The sequence below is a fragment of the Lissotriton helveticus genome, chromosome 12, assembly GCF_964261635.1.
Source record: "Lissotriton helveticus chromosome 12, aLisHel1.1, whole genome shotgun sequence".
Lineage (NCBI taxonomy): Eukaryota > Metazoa > Chordata > Amphibia > Caudata > Salamandridae > Lissotriton > Lissotriton helveticus.
In genome coordinates, this window is record NC_136073.1 from 496,111,178 (window position 1) to 496,130,658 (window position 19,481).

Consider the following 19,481-nt stretch of genomic DNA (forward strand, 5'->3'; position numbering starts at 1 on the left):
CAAGCTGCACCTACTTCACAAGGTATCTTGAAGTTGTACATTGGAGAGCTTGAAGCCCCAGTCCCAAGCACTATTTGCACCGAAGCACAGAGGCCCCCACTCCATGAGTGTCCTGTGGGCTCTGCTTTTGCATTTCAGCTTGACGTGTCTTTGTGGTTCCTAGTCCATTGGCTAGTGAGCCCTTCAAAGATTTACGTTTGAATCTAACTTGCTTTCCTGGTTTCTTCAGGCCTGCTCCAAATTTCCTACAAAGGAGAAGTTCCTCAGACCTTGCTGATCTGCAACAAAGCCAATCTCAACATGCTGCTTGGGTTGCATTTGCCAAGGCTTGTTGGGTCCAGTCTGGATACCGACACTGCAGTCAACTTGATCCTTTGTGGGACAGCTCGATTCCAGCTCCTGGTTGTCGTTGACATCTCCTGGCCCTCGTTTCTGAAGAGACAAACTTCACCTTCTCACCTGAAATCACCCGACATCTGGTGGCATCTAACTGTCGCCGCCCTGGTCACTGGCAAGTGACCCAGACTCTGTCCCTTCTGCTTTCAGGTTCTACCGATCTTTGATCCATCCTTGGATCCACCTGGATACTTTTCCTCTGGTCGCCTGCAGCACTTCCTTGCAGCTCTCCATTGAAAACGACGACGAAACACGACACAAAAAGATACCTATGCACCCGGCTATCCTGGGTGAGGTAATGCGAGTACTCCGGTGCTCCTGTAGGTCTTTACTCTCAAAGTTTCCTAGTTTAAAAGGGTTCCATCGTAGTCCATCCCGAAGTGTCCTTAAATTGTAAATTTGTAACTTGTTCGTTTCCCATAGAAAATCAATGGTAACCCGCAGCTTTGTTTAGACACTGCACGTGTCTCCCGTGGGCCTCCTACTTCCTAACCTTTGGTTGTTTAGAATAGCCCCAGTGATTCCACAGGCCCCAGGCCTGCTTTCTAATTCTCACGTGGTTCCTATACCACTATTTTAGTATATGGTTTGTGAGGCCCCAGGGCATAACGTAAACTGTGCAACTTATCGTATGCTGATTGAGTAACTTGTATTGTACTTTTACCTCTGACCTCATAAAGGGTGCAGAGGGGTTGTGTTTAGAATAAATACATATGTATTTGATATATACCTTATGTGGTGTGCTTTCATTTGGTACTCAAGGGATTATACTTGGTAAAACAACTTGCTTAATATGCTCTCTCAAGTCTTAGCCTGATGACTGCTGGTCCATGGTACCACTAGGGTAGCTTTCTATAAGGTTGACTTTACAACAACCATCAATAAGGGTTGATTAGACAGGTGCAAGAAGCCAACTAGAACTAGTGGACAACATATGCCAGGCTAATTTCTCACACCCAGGTGTACATGTTCATGTAAATCTGGGGAAGCGTGACAATCCATAGGTATTGTGTGGGAACCCATGGAACGCCTCCCTAGCACAGAGTAAGAAAACTCAGTGATTTTCTCTGCCTTTCCTTACTCCAAATCTCTGAAATCATTCAAAGCCATGCAAAGTGGCTTTGCGTGGTCTCATAGATATGATTTTGTGTTTTGCCCCACTGGAGAGTCAAAAAAAGTGACATTCAGTAAAGCAAGGGGTTCATAAATATGTCCCCTAATGCCCATCTTTTCACACAAATTGTGACACAATCATATTAGTGTACATTCTTTGAGGGCAATAGCTTCCATAACCATTAGTCTAAATGTGTGGGTACATGCAGAGTATGACTTGGCTCAAAGATTTTTCAATTGGCGTATTATTTGGCGAACTAAGAAGTTCAGCATAATCTGCATTCAGCAGGCAACTCAAGTAAAGACAAGTTGGCAACCGATGTTATATTAGGGGTAATCTCTTAAACACAGAAACAAAGATTTGCAGTGCAGCATATGCTTATTTTAATAGTTCCTGATTAAAGTGATCATGTTGTGTGAATAGATTTTAGTATGCATAATATTCTCTGAAGTGTGCTTATATTTACACTTCTTTGAAGGCACATTATCAAAATCTTGAACATGCTGTACGAGAGCTATGGTTCGCTGTGCAAAATATTGTTGTTTGCTATTGTCTGCTTGGTGACAGCTTCATAATAATAGAATCAATAATGGTGGTCTGGCAGGGGCTTTGGCATGGCAACATGGGTGAATTTTGTTATATAAATAGCATCATCGCTTTGTCTAATTAGAGGAGCATTATTCTGTACACTGTTGAGGTCGCCCCATGATTGAATTCCAGCCCAGTTGAATCTAGTTTACCTACTGAGAAGGGTGGTGCCCAGCTCTACACCACGACAGGCTCACAGATGAAACCTTCCCACAGGTAAATGGGTAGTTAGATCACCCTCAGGGTTCTGACAGATTCACTCATCCTAGGCACACTAGGATAGGGAGTGCTAGGTAGGAGCACAACTATAACTTTAGGCATATGTAAACATATATTTTGTGTAACAGCACAATAGTTGAACTGTTCATTTTCTTTACCATTCTTATGATTACTACTTTTATTGATCATTGCAGTGCACGTATTTTACACAAGAATCTTATTGCTTCAAGAAATATTTGAAATGTCAATTTGATTATTTCTTATTTCCCTTTGGGAAGGCATGAGTAACCAAGCGAAAGGGCTTCAGGTCTGTTTCCACGATTTCCTTGGGGAGTCAGAGTTGTCAGGTTCTGAGGTTGCACATATCACCTGTTACCTTACTAGGTTACGGGTACAGATGGTGCAATGCAAGTTAGCCAGGACTAAGGCCAAAATATCCTGATGGTGTTTATGTTAATCCAAAATGCACAGTTTTACTGAGAAATTACAAACCATATGACAAAGTATTTAGCCCTCTTTCATTCACAAGAGATGGGAAACTGACTCATCTTGTTTATGGCTTGTGATGAGTGGAGAGGTAAATTGTAAGCAGGGAGAGAACCAAAATGGTCAGCAGAGGCAACCGTTATTGTTTTTGTATTGAACATTTCTAGAACCATGAGGAAAATATAACTCCTAAGTTATATGATAAAAGGGGGCTTTCAGTTGGTAATTAACTATAGATCCAGTTCTGTTTTAATAGTGGTAGAATGTATAATAATTATTCAAAATCTGCAAAGAAACACAAGAAACATATTACTAGGGTGTGTGTTGTATGGTTCATGCCTTCTGTCCGAAAATCAGTCTGAAAATTAAGCCTGTTGTGTGAGTTAAATTCAAATACATCATTTGCAATCAAAAAATGGTGTTGCTGAAAATATGCTATGAAAAGGTTAGTGTTATGCTCCACTGCATTGCTGTTATGTTTAATGACACCTCGGAAAAATGTGTAGATGATACGCTGCAAGTCATTTTTGGCTGAGCACGTTGCCTGCTTGTAAAAATGTAAAATTCCATAAAAATGAATGAAATCCAATAACACATAATGTCACTGTAGTAAAGGAAACAGCTGACAAATGTTTCGTTGTGACACTGATTGCTAATGAGCTTTATGAAGGCAGAGAGTTTTTCACAGACTTTAACAAATCAACAGATGAAACCACAAATACAATGAAAGTATAAACTGAGTGACAATAAATAGTGAGACTATTATTGTGGTTAAGCCGCATTTTTAATATTTGCCTACAAATAACAAAAATGCAGACAAATGAAATTCTTCATGCTTACATGTATTTATACAATAAATCATGTGGCACCATGTGACCATGGTGTCATCCCTGAATGTCGGGCACTCCGTCGGTTCTCATGAAAGTGAGACTCCAAATGTTATTCAAAAAGAATTTTAATCATTCATTTTCGTTTTCATACGTATTAGTTTTAAATCAGTTCAAATATATCCAAGTGAGTTTATCCACATGCTCCAATGCATTTCGGGCAAGCAACGCCCTTCATCGGGGAGCTTCTGTAATTAAAACGAGACATAGCACTAAGAATAGCGTGCCCAAGGTATTATTTAAATAAACTGCATGAAACGTGATAAAATAAAATAAACGTGATAAAAAACGTGATAAAAAACCAACAACATACTGAAGTTCATGGCTCAGAGATTAAAACATTTCTAAGTCGGTTAAGGTGAATTATAAAATGAAATGGTGCCGTTCATCAAAATGAAAATGAAGGGTTCGTTTAACATTCAAAATAATATTCAAATTGCTATGGTGATTAGAAGTGCCGGTCCTAAGGTCGGAGTGAGAGTGAATCATTTAACGGTCTACGCAAATAGCGTTCGGTTGAGAATTCAACGCTGGTATAAAAGTCAAAGTGATCTGGTGCTCAGTGTGTTACAAGCATACCGGGATAAATCTAAGGGGTGCTCACTTACTCGTGGTGGTGTGGTCATTCGTTCCGAGCGTCGGTTTCTATGGACAGGAAGTGCTGTGTGTTTAGTAGGGATAATAGAAATAGAAATAAAAAACGGACTAGCGAAAGTGTTACAGAAAAGTGGCCATCTTAGACAGGTGAAATAAACGGTGAAATGAAAGTGAAGTAGTAGAGTGTAGTAGTGATAATCAATCGCACACTGAGAACAATGTCACTATTTTTAAACAAAACATGAGAATTCTAAACGATCGTTAAGACCGATCGGTTTCATGGTCTGCATACGGAAAATCCAAGCCATTTCCCTCTGGAGTAGGTGTTTGTTGTTGTCCATTCCTTCGATTTTTTGCACTTGTTCAAGAATTAGAAACTTAAGTTGAGAAACATTGTGTTTGTTGTCATTAAAATGTGTCGCCACATTAGATTTTGTATTCTTGAGTCTGATGTTTGATTTATGCTCGTTAACACTTTTCTGAGCACCAGATCACTTTGACTTTTATACCAGCGTTGAATTCTCAACCGAACGCTATTTGCGTAGACCGTTAAATGATTCACTCTCACTCCGACCTTAGGACCGGCACTTCTAATCACCATAGCAATTTGAATATTATTTCGAATGTTAAACGAACCCTTCATTTTCATTTTGATGAACGGCACCATTTCATTTTATAATTCACCTTAACCGACTTAGAAATGTTTTAATCTCTGAGCCATGAACTTCAGCATGTTGTTCGTTTTTTATCACGTTTTTTATCACGTTTATTTTATTTTATCACGTTTCATGCAGTTTATTTAAATAATACCTTGGGCACGCTATTCTTAGTGCTATGTCTCGTTTTAATTACAGAAGCTCCTCGATGAAGGGCGTTGCTTGCCCGAAATGCATTGGAGCATGTGGATAAACTCACTTGGATATATTTGAACTGATTTAAAACTAATACGTATGAAAACGAAAATGAATGATTAAAATTCTTTTTGAATAACATTTGGAGTCTCACTTTCATGAGAACCGACGGAGTGCCCGACATTCAGGGATGACACCATGGTCACATGGTGCCACATGATTTATTGTCTGTTTAGACGTGCCTAGGACGGACACGTTACCTGTTGGGAGCACCCAATTGACCAAAACACTGGTGATCACCACGAATTTAAAACACTTTGTTACAGTCTAGCTGTGCGCCTCCTACCTGTGAACATTATTGTACATGTATTTATAGACACCCATGCTCTACTTTGGGAAATTCATGAATGACACCCTGAGAGTTAGGTTTTGGTTGGTATAACGATTGTTGTCAGTTATAAACATGACACAAACCAAAAGCACATCTTACAGATACTATTGTGTGACATCAGAAGGAGTAATAATTAGGGATATGAGGAAAATGTATATGTGAAAATAAGAGAAGGAGAGTCAGAAGCAGAAGCAGACATAGAGTAAGAATTGGAAAATCTTTACTCTTGAGACAGATTTTTTTGGTTCGTATCCTTGTATTGTTGATCTCAACTGTTAGTTGAAGCCTACCAAAGAAAGCTCAGGTCTACATACAGGACCGGCTTTATCACTTATGGTGCTCGGTGCCACAATTTTCTCTTGCCTCAGACCTCCTTCTCCATGGAGTCTCTCACTATCGCCCTCCACCAGTGCCCCTCATCTCTCCATAGTCCCTCTCTTACATACATTTCAGTTGCTTTAAGGTGCTGTTTGGTTGACTTAACTAGTAAGAATGTATTTCTGGCTGAACAAACCCTTTTTAGCGACATATTGAAAGACAGGCAAAAAACATAACATTCAAACCTATACCATGCGATGTCGAGGCTGGAATGTCCCTCGCGTATATGTATCACTAAATAGAACCAAAATTCACCGCACTCCAAGAGAATGGATTGCCTCAATAGAGATTTATTTGCTCGAGTGCAAATTTCAACGCAACACATGTTGTACTCATGTGTGATGCCCACTGGAGGGGAAATTGGAATAAATCACATGCTGGGAGAAAGCCTTTAAAGCAAGACTGCGCAGCCTCATGAAATGCCTGTGACCAAGGTGTAGTTTAGTTCCTGTATTCCCCGATAGGCTCTACGCATTGGAATATTATACACTATAGATTTGACATAGGACTGAGGTCAGTATGTCTCTATCGAGTATATTAAACTTAATTGTGTGTGCCAGCTAACTCAGAGGTCACTAGAAACTTTCTTGAATAAACAAGAATGGATTATCCTCTGACAACCGCATAAACATGCCAACTTTGTTTCCCCTAGAACCGGAACAATACCTTCGGAGTCGTGGAAACAATGGATAACTATTTCACTCAGTTAAGAGTGCATACTTCATTTCTACAGAGTTGCATAGAAATAAAGAAACAGGCATTTCAATAAAAGGGTTTATTGAATAGTCTTATTTCTCATGCAAGAGATATGAACTGCTACAATCGTTAGACAGAATGCGAAGTATAATGCGTACAGCGCAAACAGTAATGTAAAATAATACTGTAATAGCATTGTCTGTTGCTATGACATATATAAAAATACATACATAAATAACACAGGCTAAAATACTCAACTGGTGCTTCTAAAATACGCCTCCCCCAGTGTACCTAACCAAGGTCTAGTATGAGGCAAGTAGTAGGTGCTGTTTAGCTTTGCCAGAAATCTGCCAAAGGTTTCTCTAGGTTCTAATCAGCTCCAGACCTTTAGAATGAGAGAGGTTGGTATCTCTTTCTTGGGACTCGATTTCCCAACAACCCACAAGGGGAATCAGAAACACTGGAGCTGGATTCTCGACAGGAGAATGACAGCTACTGGTCAGTGCATCAGCTGGAGAGTTGGCTTCCTTCGGGACTTGCTGTGGCGAGTTGCGTCGTGCAAGTAGGTAGTCGAACTGCACAGAACCACGCCGTGCTTTGCCATAGCAAGTGAAGGTATATTTATACCTTGAAGGTGTTTAGGAATGCCAGTATTGTCGTAAGAGTCCGGCATATGAACGTCATGAATGAACCTCTAAGGAATAGATGTTCATGCATAATAATGAGTTTCTTGGAGAAATCAATATTCAAGCACGAGGAAGTCCCTAACGGCTTAAAAGTGTGGTTTTCCATGAACTCCTTGTGACCTAGATGAACGGATGTAAGGAGTCATGCCTGTATATGGGTAGCATGGACTATGCCTAAATAGGGACTGGATATCTATGCCTATATAAGGGCAATGTGAAATGTACCTAAAGAAGGGCATGAATTGGGAAATGAATATGGAATCTAAATTGACATACAACAAAGGAGCTGCTGCTCCAAAATAGGTAAGGCTTTGAACAATTTCTGAAATACAGAATGCCGGTTTGCTTTAATTGATTTATTTCAGAGTGCATCTTCAAACAGAGGATAATTTGCATGCATGTATATATATATATATATATATATATATATATATATATATATATATATATATATATATATTCACAGAAAAAACCATAGGTTTCAGGGGTGTTAAATAGTTCGCTGGATATTTCACTCGTATAAAACCATTGAAATTCCCACGTTATAGTTAGTTCTATGAACTGCAACTCACGCGCCCGCAATCCACTGCTGATGATGTCACATATTACATCATTCAAGACATGGTCAGTGACATCACTGATGACATCACTGATAACATCTCAAATGACATCACTAATGACATCATAAGGTGAATATATATATATATAGCAATCTCCATTGAAGAATGAGTGGATATATAAATATCTAGAGGGAGGATTTAGTAGAAGTGTGATTGACTGTTTAAGAGACTAATTAATAGTGTTGGTTACTAGCTACATGAAAGTATATATTAGATATTGATTAGTTAGGTGAGTATTTCTATGGGAAAGTGAATGTGTGTGTGATTGGGTGGGGGTGTGTGACTTTGCAAAGATGTGTGAATAGTTGATTGACTAGGTTTATGAGGTTAAGAGTGCATGTGGGAACAGTTGTTTGGGTGAGTGAGTATGTTTATGACTGTGTTGATGAGCAACTATATCTCTTATTGATACATGTACTACTTAGTAGAAAAAATAAATGGCAGTGTATGTGACAGTTGTATATAAAAAAACTAGACATAAGAACCAGTGATTGTGCAAATGACTGTATGGATGACTGTGTACTTGTAATAGTGATTTTATAAGACACTTTATAAGACACTAGGGGGCATATTTAAAAAACGCTTGAGCCACTTTTGCGTCATTTTTCCCATGTTAAAAATGATGCAAAAGTGGTGCAAGGGCCTTGTAATGAGCCCCTAAGTATGAGTTACTATCTGTATAAATAAATGAAGTAGTGTTTGTATAAGTGTGTAGCTGAGTGTGATCAATAGTTTACATAGGTGAGTAGGATGACTGTATAAGTGAGTAGGATGTGTGCGGATGTGTCAATGTTGATATAGGTGTATAAGTGCATTTGATAGTGTTCTATTGATTTGTAACATCTTGTATGAGTTAATTTATAGATATGTGTTTAGATGTATGTGTAGACCTAGGAATCACTGAGTGGGTTTTTAGAAACTTGTATTGGTGTGTCAATGGTTTCAAAAATGGTACTTTGTATTTTATACTAAGTGATTAAAGGTTATACTACTGTGTCATAAGGTGTATCAGATTGTCATGTGGATGATGTCATCAGTGATGTCATTTGAGATGTCATCAGTGATGTCACTGACAATGTCATGAATGATGTAATATGTGACATCATCAGCAGTGGATTGCGGGCACGCGAGTTATACTTAGTAGAACTAACTATAACGGAGGAATTTGAATGGTTTTGTACGAGTGAAATGTCCAGCTAACTATACCACCCCTGAAACCTATTGTTTGTTCAGTGAATTTCTATGGTTTTTTTAAATGCTAATTCCTAGCAATAACATGTCTGAAACCTATGTTTTTTTCACTGAAGTTCAAATGTTTTTTAAATGACAATTTTTAAATGTAATAAAAGTTATATTTATTTTTTTGATACTGATTTTCTACATTTTGTTAACTCTTTATTTTTACATATTTTATTTTTTAAATTACATTATATATTTTTAATATGAATGGATAAAAATGTTTTTAAATTATTGAAACTGAAATATATTTTTTTGTTTTAATATTTTATTTTAATATATTGATATTATTTTCTTTATTGTTTTTTTTCCCTACCTTTCTCGATTACTGCACGGAACCTAGCCGCCATTTTAGAAATGTTGTTAAGGATCCGCATAGAGTGTGTTACAGGTGCGTATTTTCGTGGGCGATTGCTAAGCAACCGGTACGCTACTCCTGCTCCCAATAAAAAATATTCCTGCGGTACTGCTAGTATGTATAAGCACCTCAAGACTCTGCACCCTGTCAATCAGGCTCGGGAGGAATGCAGAAGATTTAAGGTAACCCTCCACCTGCATCTCTAGTACTCCTGGTACTTCTTCATCGCTAGCACGTCGGAACATACGTCCAGAATTTGGTCAACTAAAGATCCACTGCATCAAGTGCAACCAACTTCTCTGCTACGGAGAGCCGTCTGTGGATCTAGTCTGCACAGCACAAAGAAATCATTGCTGTTAGGCTTTTTTTTCCTGAAGTTGACAGTTTTTTTTCATCCTGTTCTCTTTTTTTCTTTTGAAAAAATAACAAAATTGTTCAAAAAACTACCATAAAATATAAAACAAAAAACAAAAAAAAAGTTATTTTCTGAACTAACTTCTCTGGTAAAAAAAAGAGCTATGTTTGTATGATAATGTGTGCAAGTTTGGTTGAATGTATGTGTAGTGCATTAGTGACTGAAAGAATGCATTAGAAGTGTAGTGGTAAATGTATAAGTGCAGAACAATAAGGAAGTGCTGCAGCATGATACTTTAAGCTTTTTAGCTGCAACGTGCTGTGGTACTTGCTATGTACATATGTTGCAAGTCTATGCTCCCTCTGCACTGCTGCTTAAACTGCAGCCATGCGGTGACATAGGCACCCTTACACCATGGTGCAAGGATATCTGTGTCTGTGATATCTGGAAGCAGGCCACCATCATACCAATTTTAAAGAAACCTTCTCTCGACCCTTCCAAACCAGAGCACTACCGACCTATTTCCCTCCTTCCTTGGATGGCTAAAATAGCTGAAGCTCACGCCAACAGGATTCTATCCCTCCACCTGCAAGAAGCAAACATATTGGATAACTCCCAGAATGGGTTTCGAGCCGGTCATAGTACCGAGACTGCCCTCTTGGCAGTGGTGGAACATATCAGGAAAATACTAGACCAAGGTCAGACGGCGGCACTGATCCTACTGGATCTAAGTGCCGCTTTCGACACGGTCTCTCATCAGATCCTGTTACACCGCCTTGCGGAGGCAGGAGTTGAAGAACTAGCACTTGATTGGTTTCGATCATTTCTTATGGATCGAACCTTCAAAGTCTCCACACCTCCCTTTACTTCTGCCCCTCGCCCCATTCTGCAGGGAGTTCCTCAGGGTTCGGCTCTTAGCCCCACCCTTTTTAATTTGTATGTTGCACAGCTGGCGCAGGTAGCTGCCAGCTTTGGTCTTACAACAGTGTCATACGCCGACGACACACAGTTGGTTGTGTCACTCAATGGCGACCCTAATATGAGCGCCTCCACCTTTCAGGCAGCCCTTAAAGCTGTCGCTGGTTGGATGGCGAATAATCGCTTACAACTTAACGCCACCAAGACGGAGGTTATCCTCTTTGGTAGGGACAGTGAGCTATGGGGAGACCAATGGTGGCCTCTTGAATTGGGCCCTGCTCCCACTCCTGTAACTGAAGTCAGAAATTTGGGCGTATGGCTTGATGATCAATTGTCATTTATTCCTCACATCAATCGTGTCGCGGGAACTTGTTTTGGCGCTCTACAGTGCCTACGGCCTATTTTTAAATTTTTTGACGCAGACATCAGGCAGATCATAGTCCAAGCTATGGTATTGACCAGATTGGACTATGCTAGCTCCCTGTTTCTGGGTGTTAATCAAGCTGAGCTAGCCCGTCTTCAGCGGATTCAAAATGCGGCGGCCAGGATGCTGGTTGGCCTCCCTAAATTTGTTTCTGCTCGCAGCACTATCCATGATCTCCACTGGCTCCCTGTAGGCCAAAGAATTAAGTTTAAGGCTTTGTGCCTCACTTTTAAAATTCTTAACTTAATTCTTAACTTGGCCTCCCCTCCTATTCTCACCCGGACCATTCTTCACTACGTCCCCTCAAGAGCCCTTCGGTCTGCAGGGTCTAATTTGGCCATTATTCCTCGTTTTAAAAAGTCCAGAATGGGTGGCCGGTCCTTTTCGGTGATGGCGGCTACACTGTGGAACTCTTTGCCTGCCTCACTGCGCTCCATCCCTGACTTGTCTCAGTTCAGGAAACAATTAAAAACTCATTTATTCTCCTCTGTTTAGCTTCAGTGCTACCTGGTCCTCTCTGTTGTGTTGTGTTTTCCTTCTCCAATAAGCGCCGGGACGCCTCTTGGCTGCGGCATCTGCGCGCTATACAAATTAAAATAACATAACATAACATAACATGCGGAGTTTGTTTTGGTGCAGGAAGACACAGCTTCCTGCACAAAAACAATTAGTGAAGGCATTTTTCTCCTTCGATGTATGCTGTGCAGTGCAGCATACATTGAAAGAGAAAAAATAATGAGAAATGAAAACAATTCTCCTTGTTGTGCTTTCTTACAACAACTGGAGGATGGTGCAGCCTTCACACACATGTCCAGATTTAAGATTTCTGATAAATCTAGAGATGTGTCTTGTTCTATGAGTGTTGTGTTCAAACACCCACAGCAACACCTATAGAGCGCCACTTCAACGCAAAGTGGTGTATATGATGTCGTTTTTACATGGAGAAGAAAAGCTACACAGAGTGCCTTTTCCTCTCCTTGTAAATAGGAAAGAGTGCCTTGCCCCATGTCTATGCTACACAAAGTGACATATTGTTGGCACAGGATGCTTCTAATTTTGTCCCATAAGTGCTTAGGTATTGGCAGACTGTTACAATAAGAACATATTGCTAGTTTATTGATTGAAAAATTGCATGAGAGTGACAGGAGGTAAGCACAGAGTTATCTCTCCAAAGATGCTCAAAGAAGAATGATTGAAATGGTTGCGGTCCTTCAATAGGTACAATGGGAAATGTTATGACCCAATTAAATCTTTTTTTTTCAGGTCACACGGGATCCTATGACAGAGAGCTTACAAAACTACATAGGTATAAACTGAGTATTTTGAAGAGTGTATTAATACTTTGCACAGTTTGAAGAGTGTATTGATACTTTGCACAACACAAAGAAATCATTGCTGTTAGACTTTTTTTTCCTGAAGTTGACTGTTTTTTTCATCCTGTTCTCTTTTTTCTTTTGAAAAAACAACAAAAAAATAACAAAATCGTTCAAAAAACTACCATAAAATATAAAACAACAAAACAACAAAAAAATGTTATTTTCTGAACTAACTTCTCTGGTTAAAAAATAGAGCTATATTTGTATGATAATGTGTGAAAGTTTGGTTGAATGTATGCGTAGTGCATAATTGACTGAAATAATGCATTAGTAGTGTATGGTGAATGTATAAGTTCAATAGGTACAATGGGAAATGTTGTGACCCAATCAAATCTTTTTTTTTCAGGTCACAGGGGATCCTATGACAGAGAGATTACAAAACTACATAGGTATAAACTGAGTATTTTGAAGAGTGTATTAATACTTTGTAGCCTTTTGCAGTTCTGTATCATAGTGTATAAAGAAATTGACTTGTACTAGGTTTAGTGGCTAGGCCAATCCTTAAGTATATGACTAATAAATAGATTAATTTCAGTACTACAAAGAGAGTACAAGATACATTTATAAGTACTTAGGTCTTGGCAAAGTGATAGGACATGTTTATAGAGTGGTGAAGGGAAGGGATGGGGCCTAATATGACATGTGCAAACACACTCTGTGACTTGTTATAAAGTTGAGGAATATAGTCTCTTTTAATCCTGAAAGTCCCTGGGTACTACTCGCCCACCATGTCTCTCTGTTGAACAACATACAGCTGCGTTGCATAGAGGTGGTCCGAAGCCATGGCCCATTTTACACCTCTCTACAATTCATCTCTCTGGCACTTTCTGCACATATCTGGTGGGTTAGTTGGCCGCCAGGGACCCTCAGGATTTGAGGAGATTTTATCCCGAAACTTAAAACGCCCAAAGAGCATGTTTCCACACATATCTACTCCTTTCATCCCCCCTTTCTTCACCAGTGTGCAAGCAGCCCATTGTGCATTTTAATACTTAGTTAATCTTACCTTCACAGTAATAGATATAAAAAAACACTAAACGCTTTTTTCAGTTGTTTTTTATAATTTAAATTTCTGAGCATTTCATATTTTAGAATTAGGATCTGTGAAAGAGAAGAAAAAATATAGTTACAAAATATAATATTATATTTTTTACAACACAACATAATTTTAACATTATATATATTATTTTCTTTGCCTTTTTTGCTGTTCTCAGAATATATATTGTATCACTACAAACCGTGATTTCAATGTTATTCATCACATAACAGCGGACCAAAAAAAAAACAATCAATAAGATTGTTTAAAAAAACAAAAGTGCTTCTAAAATATTTTTAATATACTCAACTATTTCTGAACATTCTATAAAAACTACATCTTCAATTACATACCATTTAATATAAACCACACATGTATAAAATGCTTCCTTCTGAGAGAATTTTCTTACTTGAATATGAAAGAACTCAAATAATAATTCAATAAATAATTATTTTTTAATTTCTATACACTGTAAATGATGTTCTTTAAAAATATATGCTGTGAGAATGTGCAAGAAAAAAGTCCATAATTCAAAGTTATACCTTTCCCTTAGGCCAAATGGTATTCCTGAAATCCTTCAAACTGAAATTGTCCATTACTAATCACACTAATACATTTTAACATATTCCTAATAGGCTGAATTATGTTCCTAAACCTTTGGCTTTAAAAATATTAGGTAGGAATTTGGTAATTCATTAGGCAAAGGTTGTTTAAAAACCAATTGAGCATCATTACAATATGTCCATCCTTTATCGCATTTTAAATAGGCAGTGTAATGTCCAGATGTTGTAGAAGGACCATCATGGAACATTTTTGCTACTGCTACAAAAGTTCTTCCTGATGTTGATAGGTGGCCCGCTACAAAATGTTTTATTAAAGTTTCCAATTTTCTTTCATCAGCTGTACAACGTTTTATCAATAAAATTATATATTGTCCATATCTTCGTATCAATAATGTTGATAACATTTCTGATTTGCATTGGCTACACTCCATGTTTTGATTTGCTACTTTAACAAGTTTGTTGAAAGACACTGATTTACAGTCTGGTAATGACAAATGTATAAATCTTTCAGTGTCTATGGTCGTGCTAGATGTAAACATACAATTTTCACATTGAAGTTCCCATTTATAATAAATGCCAAAAAGATGTTACATTTCTATTCTTTCATTTTCCAATACTGCAAGCATATACATTAGAAATTCCTGAGCATCTTGTTGGATATTCTGCGTAAATTGTGTAGAATCAGAACACATATCTAAAAGATTACGAATATCAGAAACGCTTTGCATTTTGCTTTTATCAGTTCTCAGGGGCCTATTACGATTGTGGTTTTTCCGCATCCTCCGGGCCGGCGGACGCCACCGCCGGCCCGGAGGATGCGGAAAAACCGCAGCGGACCCACCAAAGTCCCACCGCCACATTAGGATGGCTGGTGGGTCCTGGTTTCCGTCCGCAGCTTTTCCGCCGCGGTTGGCTTGCAACCGCGGCGGAAAAGCTCTAATATGATGGCGGTGTCTCTCAGACACCGCCAGCCATATTTGGATGGGCTTTAAAAAATGCTTTTCCGTAGCAGGTTTTCCGCCGTGGAAAAGCATGTGGAACTTCACTGCGGGGGCCCGTTGCGGGCCCCCTGGGTGAAGGGGGGTGGGGGGTTCACATGGGGGGTACCTATGGTACCCCCCTGCATTTGTATGCAGAAATCGTCAGGCACCGCATGGTGCCTGCCGCTTTCTGCATACAAATGCAATGTATGCATTTTTACCATTGCGTCGGGTGCAACTTGAAGCCGCACCCGCCGCAATGGTAAAAATAAGGGATGTGACCGCCAGGGTGGCAGTCACATCCTAATTGGACAGGAGGGAACTCCGCAGGCCATGCGGAGGTTCCCTCCTCCTCTATGGTCGTGGACGGACTCAAGTCCATCCGCGATCATAATGGGCCCCTATATTTTTCAGAAATACAATGCAACAAGGAACAAAATCTTTTTTCCCGATTCTCCATAATTTGTTGTTGCAAACTTTCTAGAAGAAAAACAACATTGACCACTACATTAGCAGAGCAGTTGATACCTGAACTATTTTCAAACTGATAACCAACAATCTCTTCAACAGGGTCCTTTTTCTTTTTGCTTGCAATCTCAACATTATCTTGATTTTTTTCCTTCTCTATAACTTCACTATAGATATTCTCATATCATCTTTTTCGACCTACCACACGCTTTTAAAATACAGGATATTGACCTAAATTGGGAGCATACACTCTTCTTAACCTATTATACTCTTTTACATAGTTTGCATCTGCAGTAATCTTTGTCTCATCAAAATCAATTAAAAACAAACCAGATACAGGGGCCGATTATGATCGCGGACGGACTTTCGTCCGTCCACGATCACTGAGGAGGAGGGAACGTCCGCATGGGCTGCGGCGTTCCCTCCTGTGCGATTAGGATGTGACCGCCACCCTGGCGGTCACATCCTCTATTACTAACATTGCGGCGGGTGCGGCTTCAAGCTGCACCCGCAGCAATGTAAAAAATGCAGGTGTTGCATTTGTATGCAGAAAGAGGCAGGCACCGCGCGGTGCCTGCCGCTTTCCGCATACAAATACAGGGGGGTACCATAGGTACCCCCCATGTGCACCCCCCACCCCCTTCACCTAGGGGGCCCGCAACGGGCCCCCGCAGTGAAGTTACACATGCTTTTCCACGGCGGAAAAGCAGCCGCGGAAAAGCATGTTTCACATCCCATCCTAATCTGGCTGACGGTGTCTGAGAGACACCGTCACCATATTGGAGCTTTTCCGCCGCGGTTGTAAGCCAACCGCGGCGGAAAAGCAGCGGACGGAAACCAGGACTCACCAGCCATCCTAATGTGGCGGTGGGTCTTTGGTGGGTCCGCAGCAGATTTTCCGCATCCTCCGGGCCGGCGGTGGCTTCCGCCGGCCCAGAGAATGCGGAAAATCCGCTATCCTAATAAGCCCCTTAGTTCTGACTCAGGACAAACCAACATATGCCATACCCTCTTTAAACACAGTGCTTCCAATGTTCACCAAAGCACTGTCCACACTTAGGGGGTCCATTATGATGTCGGGCGGATTGCCTCCGCCAGGCTGGCGGTAGCCACCGCCGGCCTGGCGGAGGCAATCCGCCCGACATCCATTGCCCAATTCCCCCCGCCACATTAGGATGGCGGGGGAGACCGCTGCGGTGCAAAACACCGCCCGCCTGTTTTCCGCCCCGGTCGCCTTGTGGCCGGGGCAGAATGTGTTACATATGGTGGCGGTGTCTGTTAGACACCACCAACCATATTACAATGAGCATTTTGTCAGGCCTTTCCGTGGCGGCAATGCCGCCACGGAAAGGCAGGCGGTCTTTGGTTTGGGGGCCCCCTGCGGGCCCCCCTGGTGATGGCCGAGGTGATTGGTGCAATGGGGGGGTACCTGTGGTACCCCCCTGCATTTGCATACACCAAGCAGCAGGCACCGCGGGGTGCCTGCCGCTTCATGTATGCAAATGCATGCATTTGATTGTTAGATTTTAGGGGGCGGTGCTGTGAGCACCGCCCGCCACAATGTTGAAATGAGGATTGCGCCCGCCACTGTGGCGGGCGCATCCTAATGCACATTTCGGGACCCCCGCCCTCGAGGCGGGCGGTCCCGTTTCCCGATAGGGTGCCCGCCATCCTAATGGCCCCCTTAATCCTTGAGATTTATGAATAGTCACTGCTTATACCAGAGAAAGTGGAAACTGTTTTCTATGGACATATACATCTTTAACAAGCAAAAAACGATCTGAACAACGACCAATTTGTTTTACTTCTTCAATTTGATCAAATTTAATTTTTTTAAATTCAATTTAATCTCTATTTTGATAATTAACAAAATCCACAATTTTATCCATTGCTCCATTTACTAAACCTTTTTCCCCACAGTTTACACATACATATAGATTATTTTCTAAACCAGCAGTTTTAGATATCAATTTCTCTAAAGAATCCAATTTTGTTTTCAATTTTTCCGTCAAAATAATAGTGATTCCTTCATGCTCTATTTTATCAATTGCTTCCATTTTTATTATTTCTTCATTTTCTAGGTTCAATAGTTTTTCATTGAATATAGAACTCTCGCGCAGTGATGGCTTTAAGCAGATTATAGATTTCTTTTCTGCAATTTTCAAATATATTTTCTCAGGAACTATATTTTCATTTGGAAACAAATTTGAAAGTAGTCAACTTTGCAAAGCTTGTTTGCCATGTTCTGTCAATACTCCAATTCTTATATCTTGAAGAATAGATCCATAATCAACATCATTTGCCTGCCGCATATTTGTAATGAGTTCTTTATATTCAAAATATGACCAATTATTATTGTTTCCAACACTTCCCAAAGACTTTCTGGTTTCTTCATGCACAAGTATTTTAAATACTGGTTGTCCTTTTACGGGAGTAAGTTGCAGTAGATCTCCAAAAACTATGACATGTTTTCCTCCAAATAGGACATCGTACTCTGTTTTAAGAATTTGCTGCATTCTTAAATGCACAAAAGCGAGCATTAATATTGAGGCCATGCTTACCTCATCAATAATCAGAAGTTTAATTTTCTTTAGCACTCTTGAAACTTCATAACACGCTTCTCCAGATAGCATCTGATATTCCAATTTGTTTTCATGCTCTACAGGTAGCATAAGTAAACAATGCAATGTCATTCCTTTAATGTTGTGTGCTGCCAGCCCAGTTGGAGCAGTTACAACACAAGACAAATGTGAATCAGTTGTTTTCTGTAGATAACTGGTCAATACTTTAATTAGGAAATTTTTTCCTGTTCCAGCTTGACCACTGACATACATTCGGATAGGTTGAAATGATGTGCATGTGCATTTTTTCTTTTCATGAAGAAAACCATGGTCGACCTGTTGTCTTACTTGCTGGTATATTTCTTTTTGTTCAACATTTAGTTGTGCTTCCAAGTTTCCTAAGACCATAATCTCTTCTTGAGCTGGATGCATTGCTGTTTCTACTTCATTCATGGCAATTGCTGCTTCATTTTCAAGAATTGGTTGTCTTAGTGGATCTGGACTCAGTGGAACAGAACTTTGACTATCTTGAGAACTGTCTCTAGCAATCTCAGCTGCAATAGTAGCATCTTGATCAATTTCTTCATTCAACATATTCAGATAATTTGCGAAAACTGTGCATTCAATGGTATCTGTACAAGCATTGAAGGAATCTTCATAGGTCTGAAAATCTCCAAGTAATTCCTTAGACTCAAAAGCGACGACTTGATTTTCCATGCAAGCTCTTTTCTGAAAGCGGAAGTTCACTCACGTATATCTCCATGAGTGATTTTTAATGTGCCAAAGGCATTTGCACATATAATAATGTTCCTTCGTGTATAGTAACTGTTATCTTTTAAGCTGAACATCAATTAAAGTGCTATTTGTGAGCCCGAAAATCCCAAAAGCTCAAAAATTCAATTGCACTTGTACCATGCTGCTAATACTGTTTATAACTAATTGCACCTTATTTTGATATGACATTGCTGCTAAATGCCTGTCCAACTCCTTTTTAATGCACTAATTTTGCTTATTAACTTGTAAATCATAATTATGGTACTGTTGTTGTATATTATGCATTTTTAACACTGTACGCAATTTTAATCTTTTATTTTTTTCCAAAAGCTACTTTTTGTTTACCTAGCTTTATGCACCGCGGTTTTAAATAAGAATTTAAATAAGAGTTGTATTTGGTTGTTGGTGGTGATTGAATTGTGCTTTTATGGATATTTGTATCCGAATAAAGATTATTGAATTGAATCTAATCAAATTTCCTTACCTTTGTTTCACCAAACATCCTTCAGAACCAATCACTCCA